This window comes from Esox lucius, chromosome 14 (assembly GCF_011004845.1).
Source record: "Esox lucius isolate fEsoLuc1 chromosome 14, fEsoLuc1.pri, whole genome shotgun sequence".
NCBI lineage: Eukaryota > Metazoa > Chordata > Actinopteri > Esociformes > Esocidae > Esox > Esox lucius.
Window position 1 is genome coordinate 13,836,923 of NC_047582.1, and position 18,612 is coordinate 13,855,534.

Here is an 18,612-nt window from a genome sequence, read left to right on the forward strand (position 1 = left end):
TCTCCCTGAGCTCTCTGACACACTCAAACGTGCACACATACACACACCCTCCTCCCCCATCGCTGCAGTGCCTCAACTGCCTTGGAGCCAACGCAAGAGGAAATAGAACACAGACAATAATAAGAGAAAGAGTGGGATCAAAGAGAGTGTGAAAGGAGAGAGATTTGGAGGATGTTGGACTAAGAGTGGATTGCACACAGCCTTTCTCTTACTCAGAGGTTTGTCTGCAGTATCCTTGGTGAAATGGACGCAGGACGGTGAAACGGTAAGCTTGCCTGCTTTATTTTCTCACACACCCTTTTTTTTTTTGTCATCACGGCCAAGTTGGCCTCCTTCGAGACCCCATTGTCCGTCTGGAGCTAGAGTCAGGACTGGATGTTCCTCTGTTCATAATTTGGAGGAATAGGATAATTTTTTTTTGGCTTCAGCCAAGATCAGGATGGTGAGGTTCTGAGATGCAACCAAGGCAAGGCTGCTCCTCCACTCCCCTCCTCCACCTCTGCTCTCTGTGTAGATGGGGACATGGAATACGAGCACTGGTCCTGCCCGTCCGTGCACTGCTCCTCCTTGACACATCCTTGATACATGTCTGGTCAGGTCTATAACACGGGGGGTTTTGGGGTAAAACGGGCTGACGCGTCAGTAAACAACATCAAAGATCTGTTTGTGCATCGTCCATGCCACCGACCACGAGAGGGAGACGATGGGGGGGGGGGTGCTCCGTAGAAGCGCTGCACGTAGGATGGAGTGTATGGTTGTCATGACGGCTGGCTGGGTGAGACTCGATGTGACACCCCCTGTGTGGAGCGTTGAAGTGCGGGCAGACCCTGGGCTGGACGGACCCACAGTTGGCTTTAAATTCTGGCCCCCATCCGCGCTCCACCTGTCACTCCAGATTAACATTGACACCACACACCCATTGATAACCTTGTCCACCCACGTCGGGTGTGCGCGCGGAGGTGCATTTATGATTTCTGGGAAAGTGACAGTCTGTGTGTGTGTTCTCTACCCTTAGGGTCATTTGTGTTATTTTGTGTCTCTCCAATCCCTCATATCTCTAATGGGGCATTACAGTGGCTTTTGGAGACCGGGTTGGAGTCGACAATGCAGCGGTAGGAGTGTTTGTGTGTGTGTGTGTGTGTGTGTGTGTGTGTGCGCGCTTGCGCACAGGGAGGGGTCGTGGGGCTCGGGGTTTTAGCAGTGGGGAGGCAGAAGGGGCAGAGGGGCGGAGGTTGATGCAGCGATGGGAGAAACACAGTCGGAGACAGAGAGAAAAGGGAAGGCAGAGACAGAAACGGAATGAGGAGGCAGAAGTAAATGAGGAGAGAGGAGACAAGGGGAGAATGTAATAAGAAACACTGAGGGGACAAGGCTGTTTATCAGAGTGTCAGCCGGGGATGATGGATGACGGAGACTTGAGAACTGGCTGCATGCGATAGGCACAAAGAATGAAGTGAAAACGGTCAACATCCAGGCCCTCAGACATCTACAAATGGAGGCAGAAATGGTGGAAGAAAATCCCACAATGCTTTGGGAACCTCTGGAGGAACACATGGTGAAATAGATCAGATGATGATGTTAACCCCAACCCCTACCTACTAATCCTCACACCCTACAAAAGCAGATCAGATTGCGTGACGGTTTTCTTAGCGATGTTAATCTAAAGGAAAATAAAGGCACTGATGTAAACTGAAACCAAGGCTTGCATTGATTATAGAACCTCATGATCCTGACCGGCTCTCCTTGTCATTACTTGTGTACTCAAAACTTGAAGTTCCTGTTGAGCAGACACAGGAAAAAGAATTTCCTTGTCAATACTTAAATGTACGATTACGTACAGACTATTAATAGGTCAGTGTTTATTTTACCGTCGTTTATTTTATCCCTTCAAGATGTATGAAGGTGTGATCCGGTTCTGTTGACGTATAAGTTGTTCTAGAACACCTAAATGGACCATGAAGATTATTATATGCGGACCACGCATATATAACAACAACTAACGCCAGAAAGGTCAGATGTTTCACATTCTTTAAAAAGTTGCGCTTTACATTATAGGGGTAAGGCACACATTTCAGCTCGTAACCCTAGACTGACAGAACTCATTGATGTCACTGCCTATATTGATGTCACTACTTGGAGGGTTGGCAATCACACAAGTAGCTGGTGTGTCAGATAGAGCTCCTTCTGCACCACTTAAACCACCATGTTGTCGTTAACCCCATTCTGCGTTACTCTTACAGTACACGCTAACACTTCAAAGTAAAACATCAAGGAGTCTATGGGCCGTTTCATGTGTCTGTGTTTGTTGTTAGACAAAATCAAGTAGATCTCAGGATGTAACGGAACCTGATCACACCTCCATACACTCTGGAACTGGAAACTGGGGTAGAACTGTAGAATATTAATCTTGATTATATAGATTTTGTTGCACCCCCACCCCCACACCCCCCCATGATGTGATATTGGTCTGAATTTATAGCAATTAGACTACCTGTTTAAATAAAGGTTAAATTAAAGTGAAATAAAAAATAAAGACTACTGGACAGCCGCTAGAGATCTTGATCAGGTTTGGACTGATGTTTTGCAGTTAGACTGAGAGGGATGAGGGAGGGGATTAAACCAAAAGCAGTCTCTGGTAACCTTGACTACAATGATGGAAGTCACAGGTTAGCTTGTCATGTCAAAATCACATGCCCCCATTGGGTGCTATAAGGTTTTTCTGACACCCAAATCAGATCAACTAACAACCTCTCCTGACATTGCTCATATGGATACATAATACAACATAATATCATTGGGCTATTATTGCATATTTGAAATACCGGCACACCAGTACTAGCATAGTTCTGCCATTTTGTATGGCGCTGCAATAACCTTCCACGAAAGCTCCCCAAAGAACATATCAACCAGCAAAAACAACAGTTAAGGTTGACCTCTGCTCCCCCACTTTAGTGTTGCCTGAGCCAGTCCTTTGTGTGACATAATGGGTTAGGACAGTCTTAAGACAGTTCTGACTTAAAAGTGACAGTTTGTCTCTATGTGGCTTGGACTGAGAAGGATCACAGGGCTGCATTTTATGTTTTCCTAATTCAAGCAGACCTGGCCAACTTTACCACTTACACTATATTTTAGATTATGCTACTCCATTACTATTGGCCCCTGAATCAAGCAGTTTCTCAGTAGCTGTTCATTCTAGACTCAAGTTAAGTGTTTCTGCATTTCAGCTGGCCCACTATTTGTATTTGTTTCGTTTTTTTTTTTAAATTCACTCCAGGTATACTGGGCCAACGTATTGCTCTCGTATTGGATCACATTGACAGAGTCTTGGCGCTGTCTCTCCCCAGATGATACTATAAAATACAAGTGAGAGGGTTTGTGACCGTTTGTTGGACTGAACCTAATTAGATCGGGCCTTTGTCTGTTCACAGTGATTTTACAGTAAGTACAGATTAGGTATCTACATCTACATCCATGAATGTATCTCTCTCTCCAATCTTTCTCAGTAGAAGATCGGGTGCCGGCACTCACAGCTAGACCCTATGTGTGTGCCTGAGGACGATAGGCTGTGTGCCTTCCTCCCAGCGCTCATTACTGGGGGCAGAGCAAGGGGACTAACAGAGCATCTTTGTGCTCCATTCCTCACACATGACAGCAGTCATATGACAGCAAGGATGTGGTGGTTGGGGGGATGCTCTGGAATGAAGGACCTTCGGGGGTGCATTGTGGGAAAATGTTTGCGGGTTGGGAACTCATTTTTGTATTGTGAATGTTGCTGTGAACTACCCAGGTGAATACAGTACAGTGTCATATATTTGGAACTAACCTTTGACCACTATTTTGGCTTCTGGCTAAAACGAATTTTGGTGGTGTGCCTAGTTGAGGCTGTGATGGAAGATGCTGTGCCATTTAATTCATATGGGATTGACAGCGATTTGTTTCACTTCACGTGGTTGGGCGATCCGTTGTGTCCTCCAATCCGTCTCAGTCTGTTTTGCCACATAGTGGCTGTCAGTTTGGAAGACTTGGTCAAGGCTTTTTGTAGTACACGCAATATAATGCATCAAAATCTTAATGATTATGTTGTAAGTGGTAAATATTTTACCTAGCAGCCTAACCATAACCCAAACCTCCACTCTCTTGTAATTACTATAGAATAATGTGAACTTCAAATGAATTGAATCTATCCGTCCATTATTCCATTCATTCATCCATCCATCCATCCATCCAGAAGCGGAACCATTTACTTTTTATAGCATAATGCAAACAATTTTATCTTATTGTATTGTGCTCAGCAGGGTTGGTCCTGTAACACCCTGCTTCCCACAGCTGACCTGCCTCTGATGATAAGCAGGGTTGTTCTTGTAGCTCCCTGCATCCCACAGCTGACCTGACTCTGAAGCTAAGCAGGGTAGTTCCTGTAGCTCCCTGCATCCCACAGCTGACCTGCCTCTGAAGCTAAGCATGGTTGGTCCCTGTAGGGGAGACCTGATGCTGGTCATAGTGGTGTTGGAGGGCCAGAAGGGGGCAGTCTTCCCTCTGGTCTGAAGTTCAAATCCCAGGGCAGTATATGGTACATTGGTTTGAATGGAGTTCTGGCTGTCAGATGGGACACTGTGCAGGTGCCTTGATTCTTTTTTGTTCACTATAGATCCCATGGCACCTAGTAAAGGCTCTAACCCCAGTGACTGGCTGCATATCCAATCTGACTCCAATCCCATTATGTCTAACTATTGTTTCTCCAGGTTCCAGTTGGCTGTTTTCTTTTTAAATGTAGTACTGAAATGAACACAATCAATGTTTTATGGATATTGCTTTGGATATTAGTTTCAGTTAAAATATTATAATGTAAATGAAAATGTGAGGGATGTCTAAAGAACATCCACAGTTTCCCTGAGCTCCAAATAAAACCTGCAGTACATACTTATGGGAAGGGGCAAGGACATCAGGATTTGCAAGTCTACTAATGGAATTAAAGATGGCGTTGCAGGTCACAGGCCAACAACCTTGTGTTGTGCCACCCTTCTGTGTAGCTACCCTCGAACACTAAGTAAAATTGGAGAATTACATAATATCTGGCTTTTAGCTGGTTGCTGTGGTGAAGAAGACAGAAAGCCACAGATAAAAAAGGGCAACACAATTTTTTTTAAATCCCTTGTTTTATGAATGATAGCATGTCTGTCGGGAAGATACATGGAAGTACTAACGGATGTGTTTGAAGGCCAAAGTCAGTGTTGAATAATATGCTGTTGTGAGTTGGCCAATGTGGAGCAAAGTTTCCCTAAATGCATCTTAACACGCCATAAAGATTGACTGATAACTGATAACACTCTTATATGCTGGGCCGGCCTTAGCTTTTTGGGAGGCCAAAGCCAAATTTTATTTGGGGGCCCCCTCTTCCCTATTGGCCTGGGCCTCACTAGCGGACTAGGGCCCCCTAAAGGTCAGGGGCCCTATGTTGCTTAAGCCTAGGGCCGGCTCTGCTTATATGCTCTCATGTATGTCTCGGATACTGCAGTGAACTCTACTGTACATTGAAGCCTGTCCATAGTCCTGATGTCAGGACCACACTGTCCACTGATGTTAGTCCTACACTGATGTCAGGACAACACTGTCCACAGATGTGAGTCCTACACTGATGTCAGGACCACACTGTCCACAGATGTTATTCCTACACTGATTTCAAGACCACACTGTCCACTGATGTTAGTCCTACACTGATGTCAAGACCACACTGTCCACTGATTATAGTTCTACACTGATGTCAGGACCACACTGTCCCCTGATGTGAGTCCTACACTAATGTCAAGACTACACTGTCCACAGATGTTAGTCCTACACTGATGTTAGTTCTACACTGATGTCAAGACTACACTGTCCACAGATGTTAGTCCTACACTGATGTCAGGACCACACTGTCCACTGATGTTAGTCCTACACTGATGTCAAGACCACACTGTCCACTGATGTTAGTCCTACATTGATGTCAAGACCACACTGTCCACTGATGTTAGTCCTACACTGATGTCAGGACTACACTGACCATAGATGTTAGTCCTACACTAATGTCAAGACTACACTGTCCACTGACATTAGTCCTACATTGATGTCAAGACTAAACTGTCCAGTGATGTTAGTCCTACATTGATGTCAGGACCACACTGTCCACTGATATTTGTCCTACATTGATGTCAGGACCACACTGTCCACAGATGTTAGTCCTACACTGGTGTCAGAACCACAATGTCCACTGATTATAGTGCTACACTGGCTGAGTTTCAGGTTAATCTTCTTCATCTTGGCCAGACTGGGGCCCAATGATGAAACCATCAACTGCAGGATGTAACTAACGTCTGTGGCTTAGAGCAGACACAAAATGGCGGTTCCCCCACAGTTTCCGTCTGTTGCAAAGCACTTTTGTATCTTATCCGTTATGACTGAAATGAAACTGTGGGTGACTCAGTTAACCGGTTTGATGTAAGAATAGCATTAACTGGTACTGAGCAGGTCAGATTGAACAAGCTACAAAGTAGCGCAAAAGAGTGTTTGCTTCGCCGCTAGAATGACTAGCCCTGTCTTGAGACATTCGCGCAGAGACAGGCAGATACAGGCAGATAAGACACGACACACACATTCAGAAAGACAGATAGACACAGATACACACACACACACACACACAAACACACACAGCTTGTTGGACTCTCTCCAGCTTGTACCATCCTTTCCCTTGAGTGGGCCGGCTCATGGCTCTGCCTGTGCACAAACGTGCCATTGTCAGCGCTGGCTGGCCTTGTGACTCAATGTGACCTGCTCCATCGGCGAGACGGGGAGGCAGAGGGGTGCAGGCAAGCGCTGAGACAGGGGCCGGCTAACACAGAACCGTATCACAAAATACCATCTACTACACTGAGCCTCCACCCACCACCCAGCCCCTAACCCTCTCCGCAGCCCCCCGTTTTGGACGGATGAAAAATGAACACTGCCTTTCATTGTTGAGCGTGATGTACGAGTAGTGTACAGAGGCATCCAAGCGACTCCTTCTCGAACTAAACACCCAAGGCCATAAAGAGAGAGTGAGTGTACCAAATGTTGAACAAACACAATGGTCAAGGCCAGATCTTTAAACAGCTGAATAATTGTGGGGGATGGAAACCCAACCCTTTAATCAAATCATGTAGTTAAATAACTATCATTAGAGCACCTGGTGTGCGTGTTGCAAAATGCCTACTTTGTGTCCACCCGTAGTTAGGATGTGTGGGGAGAGGACATTGAAAATATTGTTTCTATTCTTGGTTTAAAATTGTATTCCCTGTACATAAAACAACCATAAACAATTCCAGTTTCTTTTTAATTAGAAGGAATAGTTCCCAGGGTCAGATACGTTGTGGACCAGTTTTATGTGTCTGAGAGGAGTCTTTATTTTATTCACATTCACTTAGCCAGGTAAGGTGATTGAGAACCAATTCTCATTTACATTGTGTATGAAGCAAGAATGAATAAGACTGAATAAGTAGTACAGCTAACTGTTCCTTTAGTCTTTCAGTCATTGCGCTAAAGATGCATATTAACTATCCTCTGCCTGTATTCAGAGGAACTTGGGCCCAATCCCAAATGGACCGAAGATGACACCTTTAGTGAATCATTTAGCCAATGATCTTTCCAACAGAGGACTGATGATATTTGTTTGGCTCATTATACCAACTGAACTCTTTATATTGACTCAGCATTACAGTCAAAACAACAAATCTTTCGACTGCTTTTCTTGATTGAATTCTGTAATTCCAGGAGCATGCCGGACCCAATATCTGAGAATGATGAGCTAAACAAGAATCATTACTTCACAGGCCTCCCACTAACCATACAGAGCTTATTTATGGAGATTTAGGTCAAAATGCTGTAAACCTGTGAGTAGGGAGTCACAAACAAAAGATGTGTTGTGCACATAATTTAAGACTCATGTAAAGATTAAAAAACTAATCATTTTATGTTAACAAAAACGCATTTTCATTAGAAACATTATCTCTGAAATTATACAAAAATGTTACCAATAAAAAATAGCCATTACATTTTTATTTGTGACATATTTTTGTAACAACATAACAACATATTGCAATATTTTAATAGTAATTAAGTAACTGAGACTTATAAAAGAGTACATCAAACTATATACACATTTATTTAGCCAAGTAAGGTGATTGAGAACCAATTCTCATTTACATTGTGTATGAAGCAAGAATGAATAAGAATGAATAAGAGTACTTCATACAATATTCACATTTATTAAGCTATGCATGCTGGGCATGCATAATATATTTTAAAAAAAATATTCCCTTCTAAAGAAGATCCATGGACAAAGTTAGGTTAACAACCAAACAAACATTTGAACAATTCTTAGCAGAATGCAATTCCTTGGCTGGAACAGGGATAAGAACAATATTGTTTTCAGGGGCTGCTGCCCTCTGAATAATTCTTATTTCTGATCTTATTGAGCATAAGCAGGCTGTCTGTGTTTTCATTCTAGAAATATGTCCATTGATAACATTCAATAATCTTTCATAATTTGCATTCATCCTTGCAGGATAAGATAAGTTATCTGTTCAAATAGTATTTTTCTTCTCTAGTTTGCCAGCAGCATTTTCTGCAGTCCTACTCACATGGACAGTTGGTGGTTGGATCTCGTCTCAGGAGCGTATATTAATCTTGTTGTAGCCTATTCCCTGTGGCCAGCCTGTCAAATATACTACTGAAAGGTCTGAGTCACTTGAAAAAAAATCTATCAATGACTTGGGCTTTAGTACCAATAGTTAAAAAACTGCACATTATTATGACTGAGATAATTGAAGGGTCCAGTGTTTTACTAAATTCAACACATGGTTTTTCAGTTCTGTTAAATCAACATGCCCTGAAGGCTTTCAGGCGCAGCGTTGCCGACCCATGTCTTAAATGTACTTAGCAGGCCTAAAACAGTGCACAGTTAATACAGACGTTAGGTTGAAGACAATTTGTCTGCTTTCCGACATTCTGACAACAGTTCACCACAACAGTGTAACACATCAGTATTTGTGATTCTCCCCTGGAAACATCTCAAGACAGAATATCTAAATGAAGTGTTTCATTTGTGAATTCAATGTTTAAATCAAGTTCAGAGGAAACATTCTTATGACCTTATCCCCACAATGATGTTATCCCTGGCAGTGGAGTAAATGTGAAGTTGGCCTGCAGTCCTAACCAATCAGCCCCAAAAGGGGAGTGAATACTCTCGCTATGACCCAGTCTCACACACACCACACCCCTCTCCCAGGGGGATGCCTGGGATGTCCTGAGGCCAATTCAAAGTTCTGGCACGAGTCAGGAGGCAAGAGGAATAAACTTCAGGATGACCTCCTTTGCACCCCAGGAGGTTTAGAAGAATTAATGATGATAATAAATGACTTGAACTTGCTGATTGATCACAAGATCTGGTTGAAGGTCTATTTCACTTATCCATTTAGAATGAAATGAGGCTGCCAGAGGCCCTGATCCTTACTTCATGTGACAGAAATCCTGGTTCATTTTGGTGGGGGACAGTGTCAGATGACACATCTTGGAGTGATTAAGGTGTTATCTATTATCTCACCCCCCCCCCCCTCTCCCCCCTCCCTCATTTGTCATGTGGGAGAGAGAACCCAGCACTAGAGAACTGTTCATAGTCTGAGTTTCTGGGCTCTTTGAAGACTTTCATCATTTGTGGTCTACATATGCACTAAAGTCAAATAAAGTGTGCTATCTGTACATTCCAATTTCGCTGAGATGTCTGACAGTTGAACTAATGTCTGATAATGTAGTGTCACACCAGATGACTGTTTGCAATAGTGTGGTAAATTTCAGCAGTATTTCGCTTCTCAAGGACAAATGACAACGAGGAAGTCATTATTCTAAACTGTTTGGGTCATTACAGATAAAACAAGGACCAGTTAGAGCCTTAACCAACCATCATATTGAGGCAACAGCTCTACTCAGGCCAAATGTTCAATCTTGCATAATGCAATACAAAATGCTGAGTGCTGTTGATCATTCAGTCTGCGACCTACATATGATATGTTTCTGACATAGGGTGGTACAAGCGGTAGTGACTCACCACAGCAATACAGGACATTTTCTTGAAACCTATGCCTCAAGCTTCCAACGAATTTTCACTACATTTCTATGTTATTCAAACTGTGAAGCCAGTCATCATCTTCAGAGGCAGGAGGACATTGTGTTTTCTGTTTGTGATGGAGTGACATTGATCTGTTTCTCTGCTGCCTGAGGGATATCGACTTTCTTGTGGTTGTCTGAGTTTTTAGAACATAGCCTGCTGGTATGTACATTTTGTTATGGGTGTTTTGCCTCAGCTAAAGTCTGTATTTTAACACATTTAAGGATAATCACTTCTAATCAAATGGATCAAATTCAATACACTTTTAATTATAATACAATCCAATACTAATGAGACCCTATGATTCACACCTTGGAAGGTCTATGGTGGGTGTTAGACTGGGCTTAACATGGGCGGATCTAGAACTCGCTCTCTTATTATTAAGTCAGTTATCCATGAGAAATAATTATATTTATTATGGAAGAATATATGCTGGTAAATATTATTGTACACCACTATCCCAGTCTGAAATACTGCTTGAATGTATTGTTTTAGATCCATGTATTTTCATGGTTAGACAAAAAAGTACAGAGATTGAGGGTAACAGGATCGGTTGTTTCACAGAACACAGGTTTGAAGTATACTAGCCCCATACACATTACAGTAGATGTTGTTATGAGTGTAGCGAAATGCTTGTGTCTCTGCTTCTAAAACAATACCATCAGTCACACATTCACACATTTAAAAAATATTAAACCAAGTAAACAGAATATAAAATAATACGAGAAAAATAACAACGTAGATGGTACAGCATTTGTAGTACAGTACAGCAGTGTACTGAATTTGGACTGTGTTTCTATAAATTTCTATGTTGATTGAGAGTCTGTAAGGTTGAGTGAAGAGAGAATGTGTCCATGGAGTGTCTGTGGTTGAGTGTGTTCATGGGGAGTGTATGTACAAGGTCTAACCTCGTCCCCAAGCTATTACACATATAAGCCTGGCACAATAACTATTCCCTAAGTTTCCATAAGTTGGCCACTCCCACTAAGTTCGCCTTAGTGGGAGTGGCCGTATCATTCTACGCGTGGGAGTGGTCTTACTGAGTAAAGTTATATCGATGTAATGCAAGGCATGACTTCAAATGGAATGGAAGACTTTTAATAATGTTCATGGAAACACTTGTCCATTACATCCAGTCAAATCTGAGCAATCTGCTTTATAAACTTAAGGGAACATGTAATCATCACGGAATAACATCAAGTCAATTAAACTTCAGGGATATCTGTCCAGTTAGGAAGCATAATTAATAATTATGAATTAATGTCACCTGTTTTGGTGTAAATTAAAGTGACAACAGATGCACTGGAAAGGCAACAGCAAGACAACCCCCAAAAAGGGAATGGTTTTGCAGGTGGTGGCGACAGAAAATTGCTCTATCCTTATCCTTCTTGACTGATCCTTCTCTAGTTTTGCATTTTGCTAGTGTCCATGTCACTACTGGTAGCTTTACCCCCATTCAGGTTGCACAAGTAGTCCAGCTCCTCCGGGATGGCACATCCATACGCACCGTCGCAAAACGTTTTTCTGTGTCTCCAAGCATGGTCTCAAGAGCATGGAGGAGATACCAAGACATGGGCCATTACATAAGGAGAGCTGGACAGGGCAATAGAAGGGCATCAACCCAGCAGCAGGACCGATATCTGCTCCTTTGTGCAAGGAGGAACAGAAGGAGCCCTACAAAATGACCTCCAGCGGGCTACTGGTGTGCATGTTCCTGACTAAAATGTCAGAAACAGACTCCATGAGGGTGGCATGAGGGCCCTACATCCTCTAGTGGAACCTGTACTCACAGTCCAGCACCATGCAGCTTGATTGGCATTCGCCATAGAACACCAGAATTGGCAGGTCCACCATTGGCGCCCTGTTCTCTTCACAGATGAGAACAAGTTCACACTAAGCACATGTAACAGACGTGGAAGAGTCTGGAGATGCCATGGAGAATGTTATGCTGCCTGCAACATCATCCAGCATGACTGGTTTGGCGGTGGGTCAGTGATGGTCTGGGGAGGCATGTCCTTGGAGGGACACACAGACCTCCAGGTGCTAGTCAACGGTACCCTGACTGCTGTTAGGTACCGGAATGAAATCCTCAAACCCATTGTCAGACCCTATGCTGGTGCAGTGGACCCCGGGTTCCTCCTGGTGTAGGACAAAGCCTGGCCTCGTGTCCAAAGTGTGTAGGCAGTAACTGAATTACAAAGGCATTGATGCCATTGACTGGCCCTTACGTTCCCCAGACCTGAATCCAATTGAGAACCTTTGGAATGTTATGTATCGGTGCATCTGACGCTGCCAAGTAGCGCCACAGACAGTCCAGGAACTCAATGATGCCCTGATCCAGGTCTGGGAGGAGATCCCACAGGACACCTTCCGCCGTCCCATCAGGAGCATGCCCAGACGTTGTTGGGAGTGCATACAGGCACGTGGGTCCATACACATTACTGAGTCACATTATGAGTTGCTGTGATGAAATTCACACAAGCCTGTTATTCCAATTGTTTACTTTGATTTTCAGTGTGAATTTGAATCCAGCCCTCAATCAGTTGGGGATTTTGGTTTCCACTAACCGTTGTTACATAATTTCGTTCTTAACAAATTACACAATGTACAGTAAATATTTGGATCTATAACATATTTCTTTCATCAAGACCTGATGTTTGATTTAAGCAATGCCTTAATTTTTTTGAGCAGTTTATATCACAAAATACAATGTTCCTTTACTAAGCTAGCTAGCTAGAGTAGTAACATTATCAGAATGAACACATTTTATTGAAGCATTAACTATCTTGTTCTGCCCAGGGTCAGTATAATATCTATCGTCAGCTTAGCTGCACTATATGCTCTTCCATCACACATCAATGTTACACTCTTGTGCTTGGGTGAACAAGACAAGTGGTTGAAGGTGATGTGGATGATGACTGGATGGTAGACGAAGCCTATCAAGCCAATGCCCTAGGAATTTCTTAAATGTACTCTTGAAAGCCAAGTTTGATTTAGAGTTAAGCCCGACAAGTCATACATTTAGGTGGAAATATCTGGGAAGAGAAATGGAATGATCCAAACCTACACGGCCCTGTGTATCACTGTCAGTAGGGCGTGGCACTTTCATCACCAGGGTTTGGGGTTTTGGTCCCATGGGGTTCAGTACCAAACATGTATGCACTCACTACTTACTGTACTAGCTATGAATAATGGCATCTGCTAAAAGATGGAAAAGGAATGTGAATTTCTATGTGAGTGTACACATTGTGCAAATAATCCTGAATCACTCATTGTTAAGCCTACTTCTAAACAAAATACCTTTTGGCATTAAGTCTAATAAGATAAGGGTGCAATGTTGTTTGGTTCATTGTTGGAACAGTTCATGGGGAATATCTCAGAATATACTCAGAATATACTCTGAATAATTTGGTAGAGAACATTTTTTAAACATTACCTTAAAACACCAACTGGAGATGTCTTCTGGTCGTTTATGCTTGTATCTATGCAAATAGTACAGGAAAAAAATGTAATATGGCCCCTTTAACCACTGACTTCCCTTGTTTTGTGGCTGAAGCCGATGCCGAGTTGTGCAATTTGCCTAGTTGACAAAACATTTGTTAAATAAAAGTACTGTATATATTGAAGGACCTGCCTGAAGGACAGCAGTTTCACAAGTCAAACGTTAGTACAGGTAAGCATTTTCAGAATTGAACTTAGTTAACCCCAAGTTGTTGCTAGGAAATTCAACTAACATTGATGACTGCCCAAGATTCACTAGAATGAGTTGAGCGTACTTAACCATGCATAGGAAAAATGTGTGTGTAATCCAATATCGTCAAGCACTCCAGAGTTGGTATTGTTAATTGATGGTGACTACTGTAGCATTTTAGCTAATGTTGTATAGCGCAACATCTCCAAAAACATGGTTCTTGACAAGGCTAAATTTAGTATGCCACTGCATCAATTACTGCTTTCATTGAAATGGGGATAGTTTACACTGGCGGTTACACATCTTAAAATAGATAATTTCCTGTCTGTGTTACAAGTCTACATATTGACTTCTATTGAACCAGAAATAACATGAGGGAGTAGTGTGTCTTGCATCCTATTCAGTCTCTTTGTTGAAGCAAGCCACATAAACCACGTAGCAATATAAGCATAAGAGAGGTTATTGTGGATGCAAGCCGAAGCATACTTCTTTACCATAACCCTAAAAAAATGTACTGAAAGGGGAAGCTCACCTATTGTTACGTGGTGTCATTTCCACTATTTTTGTGCTAGTGCTATAGGTGATATGAGTTAGTTTATGATATGCTTAGACACATTGATGACAAGTGATGACAACAAAATGTGAAAACCAATTTTCTCTGTAAAGAAAGGAACAGTTTAGATATGTGTTGTTAGTCCCCCTACTCCCCTACATTTCCTCAGAATTCCCGTTTCTTGTTAAGAGCAGCAGGTACCCTGATCTCAATTAAAATGTTTACAACTAAACATATTCCAAGATTTGTGATAATTTCATAAAGTTTAATATAAATTGCTCAAGTAACGGATAATTCATTCACTAGTTATTTTTTAAACTCCCTCCCCCTTCCAGCTTTCTGTTTTGATTGCCCTGACAGGTGCCCCAGACACCACAAGGACTCTCTAGAATGCAACTAGGAATTGCATTCATAATCAGTTAAGAGTAATCGCGTCGCCTTCCACGGGACCCCTGGGCTAATCCGAATCCTGGTCTTGCTACAGTATGACACAGGTGACTGTGAGACGATGACTGTGCCATTCAGGAGACCCACTCACTAGTTCTTAGATAAATATACTGTTAATAAACCATCTCCAGTTAATGAATTGGGGTCACAACACAGGCTACAATATGTGTTGATAATGACAGTGATTTCTTAATGTTCCATTAACAGCCATTTTATGGGTTTGGCCTCAGTTTATCATTATTTATTGTTTCAACCAATCTCAGATTTTATCACAAATATTTATTGTCTCCATAACAAAACAAAATATAAAATAAATGTTTGTGAGTGTTCCCCTACTACTGTAGCACAAAAAGATTGAATGTGGTCTCTCAAAAATGGGTGAAGCTTCCTTTTATCCTTGCAGTCAATTACTGTACCATAAATCCATGTTTTGTGGATTACTGTACCATAAAAAGTTGCATTAAGTATTAATGAATCACTGGAATTGTTTCATTTGCTTTTTATTAAACCTTTATAAGGAGAATCAAACTGGAATAGGGGACTCTTTTACAGCTGAATCTTGTGTTACAGCCAGTAAAAACATTACATTAAATAAATAAAAGCAAATAAATATTAAAATATTTACAAAAAACATTCACCCTGCAAAACATAAATGTCACTTATCAGGTATTTGAATTGCCTTACAGTCTTTACAGTATACATTTTAAAATCAGTGCAGAGACATTATCCAGAATTCGATTTGGATATAATGAGTTGGCTTATAACTTGCTTGGACACATTTTCATAGTACATTGTAAATGAGAAATTTATAGTGCATTGCAAATGATGAATTCATAGTACATTGTAAATTATGAATTCATTGTACATTGTAAATGATGAATTCATAGAACATTGTAAATGATGAATTCATAGTACATTGTAAATGATGAATTCCTAGTACATTGTAAATGATGAATTCATGGTACATTGTAAATGATGAATTCATAGTCCATTGTAAATGATGAATTCATAGTACATTGTAAATGATGAATTCATAATACATTGTAAATGATGAATTCATAGTACCTTGTAAATGATGAATTCATAGTACATTGTAAATGATGAATTCATAATACATTGTATATGATGAATTCATAGTACATTGTAAATGATTAATTAATAGTACATTGTAAATGGTGAATTAATAGTATATTGCAAGTTATGACTCAAAATTGCATAACACTTGACAAGCAATTTTTTGTAACAAAACACAATTTCCCAAATGTTTTGGAAATTTGTCATAATTTCCCCTAACTGCCAAATTACATTTTCCTCATGTTTCTGCTTTCCTGTTATGAGCAACATATCCGCTTAATAAACTTCACAATTCAAGCTATTGTAAGCATTGGCAATTCCAGTGATTTCTCTGTTTTCGAGTAACATCCATGTTACCTTTTCACTCTGAATCTACTTCAATCTTAATATAAATTGTCTGTTTTGTTAATAGAATTACTGGCTCCTGACATGAAACCTGTCCTGACAGGAAATGTATTATCAGGAAAATTTTCTTGTCTCTGAAGACTCTTTCACAATGAGACCAAAGCTATTGTAGCTGAGTATTGCAGATAGTGGAAATCCCCTGTATGAAGTCAAAGTTGTTTCGCTAAGATACCTTCATGTGGGTGCTAACAAGCTTGCTTGACTCAAGCTCTTGCTTAAGTCAAGCTCTGACAATGAAAAATGTGTTAATGGGTACAAAATTAACAGCATTAATCATGCATTAATTAATTACATGCATTAAAGCTTTAGCTTTGACAGCCCTATTTACTTTAAATATTTTTCAATATATGTTATACATGCAGTAATAAAAACTCATAATTAGCACTCCTATTGTTCGCTCCTAAGAACTTAACCCCTCCTCTTCCCCTTCTTTTCCTTTAGCTAAAATTTGTCTTCCTCCTGGACCCTTGGTAATGTGAGATGGAGTTCTCAGAAACAATTTAATGGCTGATTGAAGTCATGTGTACTACATCAACCAGTCAGACGTCATAGTGCACCTTGGAATCCCTAGTTTGGTGCCACAAAGATTGAAAACCCGTGTCTTCAATCCCTAAAAGTAATTTCCCACAGAACAGGAAATACCAAGGCCTGTTTTTTTCAAAGTAAATTAGCAACACATATGTGCCGCAGTAGTATTGCATGGCTTCATCCCATTGTGTACTAACTGCTTCATTGAAAACAAAAGGCCTGTGTTTGCTAATTAAATGACTTAGCAGCCCAGAACCATTTTGTGGTGTACATTTTGATTTACAATAGATCAGTTGGTTGGTCACAAGGCTGGCAAGCCATCGTCACTGTGTCCTTGTCTGTTTATTACCACAGTTACCCAGCTCTTTGCTATCTAACCAGCTAAAATTCATAGGATTATTAGGTCCAGACTGAGTCCGCATTAACAGGTCCTTGAGATTCTTGGTAGCCTAAAGAGAAAAGACAATTATATCATTTTTGAGTTGTCTTGCACAGCCCCATAAGTACAAAATGAAAGCAATCTGATTAGCATTCTACTCAGTTTATTAATGATTATGATAAAGAAGATAAATGACGAGTCAAGTTGCGCAAAACAACTGCACCAGTTTAGTTGGCTCACTGCTCCACATGCAGTTGTATGATTGCCCAGATGAAGAAGTTTGGATCGCCTAATGCAAAACATCAATCTAAATGATCAGGAGTCCCATCAGGTCAGCTTGTCTTTCAGTCCCATCTTTCTGTTTTTTAATCCTGTTTTTCAGGCCAAGTCCGTCACAGTATGTAAAACTTACTCGCAACCCTCTTTGGTGGGACTGCTTTTGTCATTAGGGTTGAAAATGCTACTGGCAAATGTGTCCCATAACTGTCGCCATGTCTACCAGTGAGCCATGAGGGTAACTGCAACTTAATGACCAGTGAGTCTGGTGTCCTCAGAGCCCTTAATGACCAGTGAGTCTGGTGTCCTCAGAGCCCTTAATGACCAGTGAGTCTGGTGTCCTCAGAGCCTTTAATGACCAGTGAGTCTGGTGTCCTCAGAGCCCTTAATGACCAGTGAGTCTGGTGTCCTCAAAGCCCTTAATGACCAGTGAATCTGGTGTCCTCAGAGCCCTTAATGACCAGTGAGTCTGGTGTCCTCAGAGCCCTTAATGACCAGTGAGTCTGGTGTCCTCAGAGCCCTTAATGACCAGTGAGTCTGGTGTCCTCAGAGCCCTTAATGACCAGTGAGTCTGGTGTCCTCAGAGCCCTTAATGACCAGTGAGTCTGGTGTCCTCAGAGCCCTTAATGACCAGTGAGTCTGGTGTCCTCAAAGCCCTTAATGACCAGTGAATCTGGTGTCCTCAGAGCCCTTAATGACCAGTGAGTCTGGTGTCCTCAGAGCCCTTAATGACCAGTGAGTCTGGTGTCCTCAGAGCCCTTAATGACCAGTGAGTCTGGTGTCCTCAGAGCCCTTAATGACCAGTGAGTCTGGTGTCCTCAGAGCCCTTAATGACCAGTGAGTCTGGTGTCCTCAGAGCCCTTAATGACCAGTGAGTCTGGTGTCCTCAGAGCCCTTAATGACCAGTGAGTCTGGTGTCCTCAGAGCCCTTAATGACCAGTGAGTCTGGTGTCCTCAGAGCCCTTAATGACCAGTGAGTCTGGTGTCCTCAGAGCCCTTAATGACCAGTGAGTCTGGTGTCCAACGAACCCTTAGTCTGCAAGGCTGCTCTACCTCCACACGAACCTCAACGACAGACAGGGAAT

The 18,612-nt window shown here is 41.7% G+C and overlaps 1 protein-coding gene across 3 annotated transcripts in view; it reads left to right on the plus strand.

Moving 5' to 3' along the window:
- gnaz (guanine nucleotide binding protein (G protein), alpha z polypeptide) overlaps positions 1 to 18,612 on the plus strand; it is a 42,489-nt gene continuing 23,877 nt past the window's right edge. Inside the window, exon 1 of one of the 3 annotated variants that reach the window (XM_010877720.5) lies at positions 1 to 265. The gene's annotated coding sequence lies outside the window, so the exon portion shown is untranslated. Of the gene's footprint in view, positions 266 to 10,029; positions 10,337 to 12,815; positions 13,848 to 18,612 lie in introns of those variants that run through there. The other 2 variants (XM_010877721.5, XM_010877722.4) reach the window with 2 other exon arrangements.